General features: G+C 41.5%; 1 protein-coding gene across 5 annotated transcripts in view; it reads right to left on the minus strand.

The window, feature by feature from the left end:
• Positions 1 to 6,321, minus strand: part of tnrc6c2 (trinucleotide repeat containing adaptor 6C2) — a 51,008-nt gene extending 44,687 nt beyond the window's left edge. For all 5 annotated transcript variants that reach the window (XM_018762118.2, XM_018762117.2, XM_018762116.2 and 2 more), the window contains exon 1: positions 5,491 to 6,321. The gene's annotated coding sequence lies outside the window, so the exon portion shown is untranslated. The remainder of the gene's footprint in view (positions 1 to 5,490) is intronic.
• Positions 6,322 to 11,882: the final 5,561 nt, after the last annotated feature.

Below are 11,882 nucleotides of genomic sequence, written 5' to 3' on the forward strand. Positions count from 1 at the left end.
AGACCTAGACACTCTGGGCACAGAGCCAGAGACGCCAGCATCGCAAGACAAACCGCACACAGCATGCCCCATGAGGCTTCTGGCAGGCAACCATACTCAAAGGAGGGAGGTACACAGACCTTGCACGAGGATGCCACGGCTGTCCAAGTAGCCCAAGCACGTCTTACATCTGGTGTGGTGGTGACTTGGCAAGCAATAAGAAATCCCTATGGAGGGCTGCAATGTCTCAGAATTACAAGTGGAATATAAGTTTTTCCTTTTGGCAAAACTGGTTTTTACTCCCTGCAAAAAACCAGTGGCTCATGCAGGTATAACCTGCCTGATTCCCCATGCTTCGACGGATAGGCTCTGGACCCATGACACATCATTGAATAAGCAGTTACTGATAATTGGATAGTTTTTATTGTATTGTACAGTCTAACGAAATTTATTCAAACTTGAAGAACAAGAATAAAATCAACATATTTAAAGTATTCAAACTATTTGTGTATGCTTACTGAAACACAAAGTAGAGATGAATTCCCTGATTTTTTTTTTTTTTTTTTTAAAAACTTCAGGTACCTGTTGTACTAGAGACACAGGTAACATTACAGGTATGATTTCTGTCACACAACATTTAATGAGACTTACTGCCCTGAGAAGGATATCAAGAGAGAAACACCTCCATCAAGAACACAACTAAAACATTCTCCAAAAAGATTTGTGACAATTTAAGAAGCTTACAGTGTAGGCCTTCAATTCACTGTATTTACTTTCTCCAGACAAGTCTGTCAGAAAAGCCACACACAATGTGTACATCTCAGGGTTGAAGAAAAAGTTGTCAAGAATAAATTACCTTAAGAGGTAATTTTCCCCCATTTTTCTTGTAAATATTTTTTGTTAAGGTAGTCAAACATACTTATCAGAGCAAGGGATAGACAGAACAACCACTGTTAAGGCAAATGCTTACAAAGATACAGGTCCCATCGCCAGCTTATTCCAAGAAATGTGCCAGAGAATTTCAGTGGGTGGTTACTGCAGCACCACTAACCCCTCACTCAGACCAAAGACATCTCCTTTATAGTATGCTAAGCCATAAGCACAGGATCGTCATCCACACACTTAGATGGAGAGACATCACACGTTGTATATAGAATATGCTTCAGTTTAGTGATATTGTACATGTCCTTAGCTTCAGATCTCATGACTATATACTGGACAAGAACAACATATGCAGGGTGAGAGCCCAGATCAAGCTGACAATAAGCACTGGAAGTAAAGACAAAGATAAGCCAATCTTATCAATCTTGTATTTTTGCTGTTGTGGTTATGTGCTCCAAGCTTTGCCACAAGATTTATACAAGCATAGTGCATTCATTAAATACATGGTTTGACACAAATGCATTATAACATTGTAATTCAGCTCATTTTGGTCATGTGTTTATTGTAGACTCAAATATCGATGAACAACAAGTCTTGATGGCGACAACAAAGGCCACATGCAAAATGGCTGTCAAATTAAACAGTGTCAAAGAGAGAAGCTTTCAAAACGCATTGAACAAGTGAGAAAGGCACAGAATGTCTCATTTTGAGAATGGCTATAGCTTAAGCGTAAAAAAAAAAAAAAAAAAAGCTATTTTTTTTCTGTAATTCTTAACTTCCAATGACTGAATTACACAGACTGTCAAAATGGAATTTCAGAAAGCTTAAATACTGCATGTACCATGATAATGACAGTTCATTTCAAATCACTATACCTCATGGCTAATAGTAATTAAATAAGTTCTACATTAGTTGCATGAAATGGGAGATCATGTTTGACATCTGCCTGGCCACTTAAGTGGAATAACTGACCAAACATTCCAAAAAAGCCTTGTTATGAATCTAGACAAAGGGACAAATATATGGCATTTCACCCATTATTAAACAATGATTTACCATCTCCTTGAGAAGTCAAGGGGGGGAGTAAAAATTATCGAAGCACAGTGGATGGGGAATAAAGGCAAAAAATGCCCACCATTCAATGCTGTTTGAACACTAACCCTGAAGGAAAATTAAAGCCTTGAGTATGTTCGATCTAAAACTCTCCAACAGTGGCTGTCTGGGAAGCGTTTCTCTGCATCTCTGAGTCACCGGCTGAGGCTCCTGGGACCCCAGCTCAATGTTGGATATTCCCCTGGACCTCCTCCAGAACATATGCTGCCTGTGTTCTCTCTCCCTGACTCTCAACCACACCCATGCCCACCACTCTGCCAAAATGTTGCCACCTTCCAGATTTCAGCCCTTTACTTCACGGAAGCCTGCAGTGCTCTGTGCAGGTGGCAAACCCCAAAAACTTTAAGGTGCACCCTTCAAGTACGTCCACTACTCCATACAGCTCGTTCACTGAAAGTGCACCTCTGCCCCCTCTGTGGAAACAGCAAGCTGCTTGTGCTACCCTACAGTGAAACGAGCGCTCCATTAAACAGTTCAGTTCCTTTCACAAATATCTGTTCATCAGTCCTCACTATAGAAATACAGTATTTGTGGAAAAAAAATAATAAAGCGTAAAGGTTTTACCCTTGACACCATGCAGTCTAGACAATGAATGGCAAGCGGCCTCCAATCCTCTGTCCCATTAAATGTGATATCTGTCATGGCCTTTTCCTCTCTATTTAAGGAGTACGATAACTAGCTTTTTTCCCCAGACTAAAAAAGACTAAGTCATATTTCTCCCACACTCTCTCTCATTTTGTTTTGTCTGCTGAGTTGAGGTTAATCCCTCAGTCACAACAAATATTACACACTCCAAACCTTGAATGTTTTCTTGTGTACAAATACATCTCTAGTAAGCTGACATAAGGCTACACCAAATGCATTTTAAAAAAAAAAAAAAAAAAAAAAACACTGCATTTACGGACAAAATTACTTTCTGAATGTACCCAGCTTTGAATGAAATGGAAATCGCAATTCAATTTGAAAAGTACACAAATAGCTCCAATTCATTTCTTACATTTTCATGAAAAATAAGTATTAATAGTAATGTCAAATATTTTAAAACCAATATTAAACAACCCATAAACAAAACATTTTCTGACCGTTCTGACCATACCAAACTGACTTGCATACAACATTTATCATACTGGACACCTGTTTAAAAAAAAAAAAAAAAAAAAAACAAAAACTTGTTTCGCTCTTCTCATTTTACCATCAAAATAAAATCTTTCAACCTAAAACAGACAGCCAACAACCTTAAAAACAGCTAACACCGATGTCAAGGAATGATTCAGAAGTTCAAACAACTAAGGAGAATATCTAAAAAACCTCAGTCCCCAGACAAGAATTCAACTAGACCAAACACTGCGACAAAAGACCACCTCAGTCTGGTGTGGGGGCTGGGGGCCCCAGTCGGTGTCTGGATCAACACCGTATGGTAATAAGAGGCCCCCGAATTGTCGTTTCCACCCATACTAAACACAAAATCCCTTTTTCCCAGGCCTGCATCCTGACAGAGAACCCTTGACCCTCTGGGGAAAGCAAGGGGCCCGACAGCTGGGCTTCAATAGTGGGAAGCCCACCCTGGCACTTTAACCAACAGCGGAGCTCGGAGCCTGACATTAATGTCACACTCCCTGCTAAGCACGTTAGCATTTTCAGCCGTATCTTGATACATCTCAGTTCCCCACTGGTGTGTGACAAATGGAGATAAGGCTTCAGTGACAGAGATGTCAAAGAGGGGAGCAAAATTAACAGTGAAAATTATGTACTTCAATTAAACAGCCCGCAAGACACTAGAGCAACACCTATAAGCCTCTTCCTGGGGGGGATGCACAGGAACCCAGCAGTTCAATCAAAGCCTTCATATCACTTTGACAGGAAGAAGGGACAACAGTGCTTCCACAGGAGTAATAGAGCCTTTGAGAAACTTCACACTAGGATACATTTCTACCACAAAAATACAACTTGGGACAAAAAACAAATGAGCTGAAATAACTATAATATTATGAAAAAAATTAATAACCCAATTCAGATCTGCATCACGTCTGTCACTTACAGAATTATGCTCTTTAGTGCGCTATAGATTAAACCCTTGCGTCTAAGATCAGCCAGGGTCGGACTGATCTTAGACGCAAGAGCTTAATCTATATAGCACTCTTCTGAAGAGACCCTGCTGTCTCACGCCTTTGGCTATCGTTCTCACTAACACTGCAGGAGCTCCTTTAATACAGACCTGGACAGTAAGGATGCGTCTGGAGGTTACTGGTGAATGAGCCCGTATGGATTGGGCATTTCCAAGAGACCCCTTCCAATCAGTCCAAAGCACAACTAGAACTAGCAGTTTATCAAGAGAAATAAAGAATACAGTGCAACCACACACTTCACGTACATGTATTTATTTAGCAGATGCTTTTCTCCAAAGTGACTTCCAACAAACTCTATATAGTGTTATCAGCCCACACACCTTATTCACCAAGGTGACTTACACTGCTAGATACACTACTTACAATGGGTCACATTATACCACAGAACGCTGAGGAAGCGCATCCTCAGTATTGTGCATTTTTAATCTCCCCGACAGACCAGTATTTGTCCAAATATATTCATTTTGCAACGGAAAAAAAAGTGTGATGCATGTCAAGTTAGGTTTTAAAAAAAGTGGTATTTTTTTCCGTAGGTATTCAGTCATAACTGACTGCAAGCACTGAAGGCAAAAATCAATATATCTGACCTCCACATAAAAGGTTGAAAAAAAGCATGCAGATCAAATATTCAATATACTGCTGAATGTGGCCCTTCTCATGGTTTTTCTCTCTCCTCTAGCCCTACATCATCATTGCATATCCATACAGTGAAGATCTAAGAAAGATTAAATATTTCTGATCAAGTTAAAAAAAAAAAAAAAAGAAAAGGCAGGATCCATTCTTAGCAGTAGCAATAACAGTAATAAACATGTGCTATTAGAAAAGGTGCTTACATTAAAGAAAGTGTGAGAAATGTTAATGAACACAGACACAACATGATGAAAACACTCCTGCCTTAAAATACGTCACATCTTGGGGGCCAAACGCATAACCCTGGGAGAGCGGTGAAACATGGTAATAATAAAAATGCACTTACACAAGCGACACATTAATGATTAAAAGCACTGAAGCATTTCTATTCAGAAAAACAACATGCACATGATGATGTGCTTTTAAATTAATGTGTCGCTTGTATGTAAGTGCACATGCATGCATTTTACATGCATGATGAGAAAGACGCACAAATTTAAATTTAATTTAACTGGGTATTGACTCGGCATAAAAATATTAACCTAAAAACATTTCGAAACGCCCATGGCTTTTGGAATTTCGTCTTAGCCCTTGTCCTCCCCCCCCGGGGACAGGTCCTTTTCTGTGGACATACCGAAATAAGCGAGCACACACTGAATTACTGTGAAAAGACTTACATCGAATGACAAGAGAATTCACACAAACCCTGATTGATCAGATGCCCAAACAACACAAATGAACAAGACCGTATGAATCTTACCTTAATAATCACACGCTGCTGGGCTTTGGCTCACAGCAGTTTTGCATGAATGCGGCGAGGGGGGGGGAGGGAAAAAAAAAAAAACAGGCTTTTCTCCGCTTTTTTTGCAGTCGACGACGCACGAATATGTGATCAGTTGAAAAAAACAACAACAACACGTTCGGTGATGAGCAGTCACTCAGCGGCGCATCCTGTCAGCGCGGTACCGTCTCTGACACACGGAGTGCGGAGCGCTGCAGCAGCAGTGATGTCGTGGAGGATCCTCCGGGAAACCTGAGGGTCACCGACGCAGGACACCGACGCCCCCGCCCCCAAAAAAACACCCTCAATCTGTTTGTTAACCAGCTAGGTTAACTAGCCGCGTAGTAAGGGACGCACGTCGTCATTGCCGAAAATTACTACTAGCCTACACAGCGAGCTAGATGAGCAGCAGCAGCCGGTTGAGTACAGAATGCGCACAGGCAGTTTGTTTGTTTAGTTTTGTTTTGTTTTTTTTCTAAACTGTTGCGCTCACAGGGGAGACACACACACACAGAGCGCCTCAGTTTTAAAGTGCAAAGCGACGCGTTAGTCCGGCTCGCGCACCGACTGAGACACACGGCGCTCCCGCTGACGTGCGAGCCTCCGACACGACACACACCACCGCGATTTAAATCCGAGAAATTAACATCTTCAGCCGTCCAAAGCTCGGAGAGGGAAGTCTGCGCGGGACCTCCATGAAAACGAAGCAAAAAGTCTCATTTGCAGCTGCAGCAATCGTTGCGGCGAAGCGTTCGGCGGGTCTTCGCTGACGGCGCTCACGCAGCCATTTTGTGGAAACTGACAACAGGCGCTCGCCTCTGCGCCGAAATAAAACAGGAAGTGGCCCGCGCGCCCCGGCCGCCGCGTCACGTGACGCAAGCCAGCGAACAGGCGAGTGCCTCTAAAAAAAGACTGCCGCGGCCCGCCCCCCTTCCCCCTGGCCCCGCCCAGTCGTTTCCCTGGCAACGCCGACCTGCCGCCCAATGGTTTTTCTGCTTTCCACTCCACAAACAAGCTGTGAACCGCTTTGCGTGGAAGAGCGCAGCCTGGGCTGGGAGACCTCCTGTGATGAACGTTTATCGCCCAGACACCTGTGTGCTCTGCCAGGCTTCCTCAGGTTGGAACCTCTCGACTGGTTCCACAGTTCCTGTAATCGTACACTAATACACTGCACCCAAATCATTGTCCATAGAAACTCAAAAGTAGTATTTTTGTCCGGTGTTTTCTTTGTGCTATTCTTCTTCATCGGACTCCTAACCTGAGTGACTTCAGTCCACGTAGTGACCTGTATGAAGAGGACGTCTGGTCTCCTGAGCAAACAGCTATTTTTAATGCATTTTTCAGTATAGTCCAAAGGTTTTCTATCTGTTCAGGGACTGTAGACATTGTTTGTAAGGCAGTGTGTGGAAATGAACAACTGTACAGAGCACATGACCATAAAGCGCTCACTGCTTTGCAGCTGCAATGCTGGTCGCGTGCAACGGGGGGCACAGTTTTATTTGCGCTCTCTGACTGTCCAGGGAATCCATACAGTTTGCAGAAAAAATCTCACTTAAACAACCATTTGCACTGTAGCATCTGTCGAAGTCAAAACAACTGCTCTTCTTTGCCAAAGGACACCTGTTTATGAAATGAGGCCTGCGGGTTTGTGTTAAATGAAAATATTTCGTCAAATAATTGTACGTAATTTGTCGTATTTCTTTTTCAGAGGCGTGTTGGAGAGCTGAGCAAATGAGCAAAGTGTGTTGGTTGTAAGAGGGGAGAACGTAACGAATATGAGACCTGTGAGAGCTCTGTTCCCGAATACTAGCAAAACAAATGCAAAGAAATATGAAATATGCCACACAAAGAGCAACCGTGGGTACTGGAAGTTTCTGCTTGAGCTCATAGCCCAAGTTTTACTAGACAGAGGAAGTTGAGCTCCTTAACCAGCAGCAAAGAAACCCTAACCCTAATGACCACTACATTCAACTCATTCTTTCTCTATCTCCACAAACCACTGTAAAACCAAGAGCTACAGCTCATTGTTATTGACCAGCCACTTATTTATAGGTTTAACAATTAATTATTTCAAATTTGAATAAAAAAGTTTTTTTTTTTTCTTTCCAGGTTTTAGCTTGTTATATGTTTAATACTTGTTTTATGTCTTCATATTTAAAACAGATCTTGGTTGGTTTTACAGGCTCTGGATTCTTTCTTATTATTATTCTTCAGCATTATTAATTCGTTATTATTGCTTATTGTAATGCATGGTTGTGGGGATCTATAGTTTATCCTGGATGCACATGGTATGAGGGCAGGGTACAACTTGGACTTCAGTACACTGCAGGGTAGAGACACACACACACACTCATTCACTCACATATTGTGATAATCCATTCATTTTACTACATTACCATGAGAAAGGGAATCCCCAAGAAAGGAGACCCTTAGACCAGTGAAGGATTGTGAGGGTTATGATACAAAATAATGGGGTGACTGTAAGGGAACATGGTGATTAGTTATTACCAACAAATTAACCCACTAAGTGCAAAACAGAGTCACCAGTACACATGAAACACATGACTCTGGACCGTGGGAAGAAACCAGAACACCTGGAGGAAACTAGAGCCAACACAGGGAAAACATACAAACACCACCACAAAGACTAAAACCACATCCAAACCCACTGCACCACTGTACCACCCATTTTTATCTTTATAAACCATTATCTGACACCTCTGTCCAAGGTGAGTTATGAATGTATAGAAAATAATATACCCGTTTATACAGCTTGGCAGTTTCTATTGGGCCAATTCAGAGTAACCTGCTGAATGGAATTAAATTACAGTAGGAGCAGGAGTTCAAACATTAATGTTTTCATTCATGGCTACATTTCCCATATATAGACCTCTTTTAAATAGACAAATTTACTGATATTTGCAGCAGGATATTTTACTGGAGCAACTCAGAATTGCAGCCCCTCTCAGAATGACAAGCTGGATGTTACATGGCCATGTCCTTAACAACCTACACTTCTGTCAATAAGAGAAGAGCATTTGTTGGCCATAACTGATCACCATGTTCCCTTACTGTCACCCCATTATTTTGTATCATAACCCTCACAATCCTTCACTGGTCTAAGGGTCTCCTTCCTTGGGGATTCCCTTTCTTGTGGTAATGCAGTAAAATGAATGGATTTTCATAGACATCTATAGAAGAAAATGATACTGTTGGGGCAGCCTTTGGGTGGTTCGTTATAAGGTTGCTTCCAGGGTAGTGGCCAAACCTAGAAGAGGTCATATCAGAAACAAAGCCATTTCTCATTTTCTCAGCATGCTAGCCAGTGCAGTCAGAGAACACACATGAGAAGACAAGACAGTGTGACAAAAATTATTCTGAGAAACACAAATAACTTGCTAGAAGTGACTTGAGCAAATTATTATATCTGAGTCTTTCTTGAGATGGTTCTGAATATGAAGCAGCAACGTGGACCAACAAGGGACATTCAGTCAACTTTCTTTGTAAAGTTATTTGGAGATGGAAGGGCAAGGCTCTTGATATGGGAAAAGAAGAGTGCATATCAGTGGAGGTGTAATAAGGTCTATACCAACTGGAATCAAGTAACATATAGGTAAAAAGAAAAGGACCTGGTGAATTAAGGTTGTGAGAAGATTAAAATCTTCTAATGTGATAAAAGACCGAAGAGGAAAAAGTATGAGGCATTGCTCTAATTACAAATTATTATGTCACAGCCATAAATCTCATATTTCACTTTATCTGGCAGTTTGCTTGGCTGTTCAGCGTGCACAAGTGCTGCTACAGCAGAGGTACACGCATAAATGTTTGTGTGACAGAACAGGGGCACAGACCACACGTCGCAGCACTGCGTGCAGCGGCGTCAGTTTGTCACGGCTAACAAAGGCATGGAAAAGGTGTGGGTTCTCCGGAGCGGGTGCGGACTGTCCTTTCGGAGCACGGTCGTGCCATGCTGCACGTGGTGTGCTCTGAGAACAAAGGGGAGCACGAAGATGCCGTGCAGACATCTCCTGCTCCACGTGCCCCGCCAAATGCACTCTCTTGTCTTTCCAAGGCGTCTCAGATGTGTCTTTGACTTGGCCAATTCCATTAATTGGTTTCACATTAAAGCCAGCGGTGGTGGAACGGAGGCGCTGAAAAGGTCCGCCTGACATTCTGATAAAAGAGAACCCGGACACGGGCAAATAACGGTGTAGGCAATTGTTCACTCGTTCTTGCTGGCTGGTCTCCATGCATGTCTGTCTTATGTTTTACTTCCCATTTAATCATGCCCAGCTCCACATATGGTTTTGATTTTAAGCCTCCCTCAGGATCTTGCTGAAGCATTCATATGCTTGCTGGCTCCTCGTTCTCTCTTTCTCTCTACCTTATGCACACAGGTGCAATACTTAAAATCTACACTGAATGTCTGCTGATCCTTTGAATAAGCTATTAGGACATCAAAATTTTGTGGTAGCAGAGTGAAAACATTCTAAGAACAACACAACTTATGCTCGAAGTCAATGTACTGTATATATCCCCGAATCCTGTGTGGAAATTCACAAATAGTAGAGAAAATATCAGTTAATAGTCCTGTTTCCTTTTGTTTGATGCCAGCAGGGAAGCAGTCAAAATGTCCCTAATAGTAAATATTTCAGAGCTTCTAAAAAGTGGAACAGCAGCTCACTGTGTTAGCATTTTCTGTTGGCAAAATAAATAGTGGTGGTGCACACTTTTTGTAAACCCTTTTTTATCAGTAGATTGCAATCTCAGACAATCTCAATGAATACGAGAATGGTTTGTGTCAGTTGTGAATGAGTGCTGCAGTGTCTCAAAGATAAACTACTTAGGAAGGCAATTATACAGCCTCGTGACCTGATATAAGGGGCACATCAAAAGGCATTATTTGGTATGTTCGATGGTCCAATAATAGTAGAACTGAAACAATGGCACAACTGAACATGCCGCCATAAAGTCCTGTACACTAATTATAGTGCTTTCTTCTCTGTTTCAATCACTGCCAGTAATTACATTACGAATCAGAAGGTATAATGGTTTGCAAGGGTTAAATATAGCTATGAGTACGAAGCGGTTAAATATAGTCAATCCCCACCACCCTCTGCTCCCTCCCAAAAAAAAGGGATGACTGCTATTGTGATAAGTTTAGACATCCATATTTATTAGGGTCAGCAAAGGTCAATGTACTACTCTTCACAGACTGATAGAGATTCAGTTATACACTGGCAAAGTCTTGTGAAATCAGCTGAAATGTACAGGGTCAGAGGGTCTTACTGGGGGTCACAGCTGTCCTTGGCAATCTGGCTTTGCTAGAGAAAAACATTGATGACATCTATTGGTTGCTTAGACCATATAGTGCAGCACTAGGTGGACAGAGATTTCCAAGTAGGGTTTGTAGTGTTACAATCAGCATTTTAAATGGACCACTAAGACACAAGGTATTTAAAAGCTGTTAATGGAAACTACAAAATTAATAGTGAAGGAAATTAAAGTGCAGGTAGGGTGGCAACAAGGAATCGTGGAGAGGTGTTTTACATTTTGAAATTTAAGGCGTAATAATAGGGATCAATGGAAATGTGAATCCAACAGTATCCCCATGTAGAGGTGAACATTAGCTTTCAGGGATAGGAACATCAACGTGAGACGTTTCCCTTCGTTCTGTCATACGTGCATTACAATGATGATTACAGAAACTGCTCCAGCTACACATGTTACAGTGCTGCAGACTTCCATTTATTTTCTCCCTGTTCGCCTTTTACATACAGCTTATTTTGATGGTTTATTTGTGCAGATTGCAATACATTTTTACCAAGGGCACTTTAAGTCGAGAAGCAGATAAATGCATCAGCACTGCATTCCTATAATAAACTGGTCCATTTTGCTGTTTGTTCTCCCCCTGAGAATGAAGGCATTTGCATTTTTAAAATATCATTGTCAGTACCTAATTATTAGACTATTTCCCAAATATCACACATCTAGTTTATGAACAAAACTGAACATTTGATACCCCACAGACACATGAAACGTGCTAATAAATGCAGCATTAAAACTGTATGGATTTTATTGTGTTCCGGGGACAGACTGATTAATCATATTTACTACATACACTTAAGCTTAATTTGTGGCTCCAAAATGCAGAAGTAAGCACTTAACAAGCCTTGTCTCTAGCTCAGCAGCCTGCTAGAGAGCTAGTGAGAAAGTGACTGCTCTAGGCAAACTGAGTGACTTGATTACCAAGAAAGTTAAATTCTAGCAAGATTCTCATGATACTCTTGTGGCCTTGGTTTGTGCTTTGGTATTTTCTCAAATAAACCTGGAACTCTTGCTCCTTTTCAAAGTCAATTCAAAATACAATA

This window comes from Scleropages formosus, chromosome 20, assembly GCF_900964775.1.
Source record: "Scleropages formosus chromosome 20, fSclFor1.1, whole genome shotgun sequence".
Lineage (NCBI taxonomy): Eukaryota > Metazoa > Chordata > Actinopteri > Osteoglossiformes > Osteoglossidae > Scleropages > Scleropages formosus.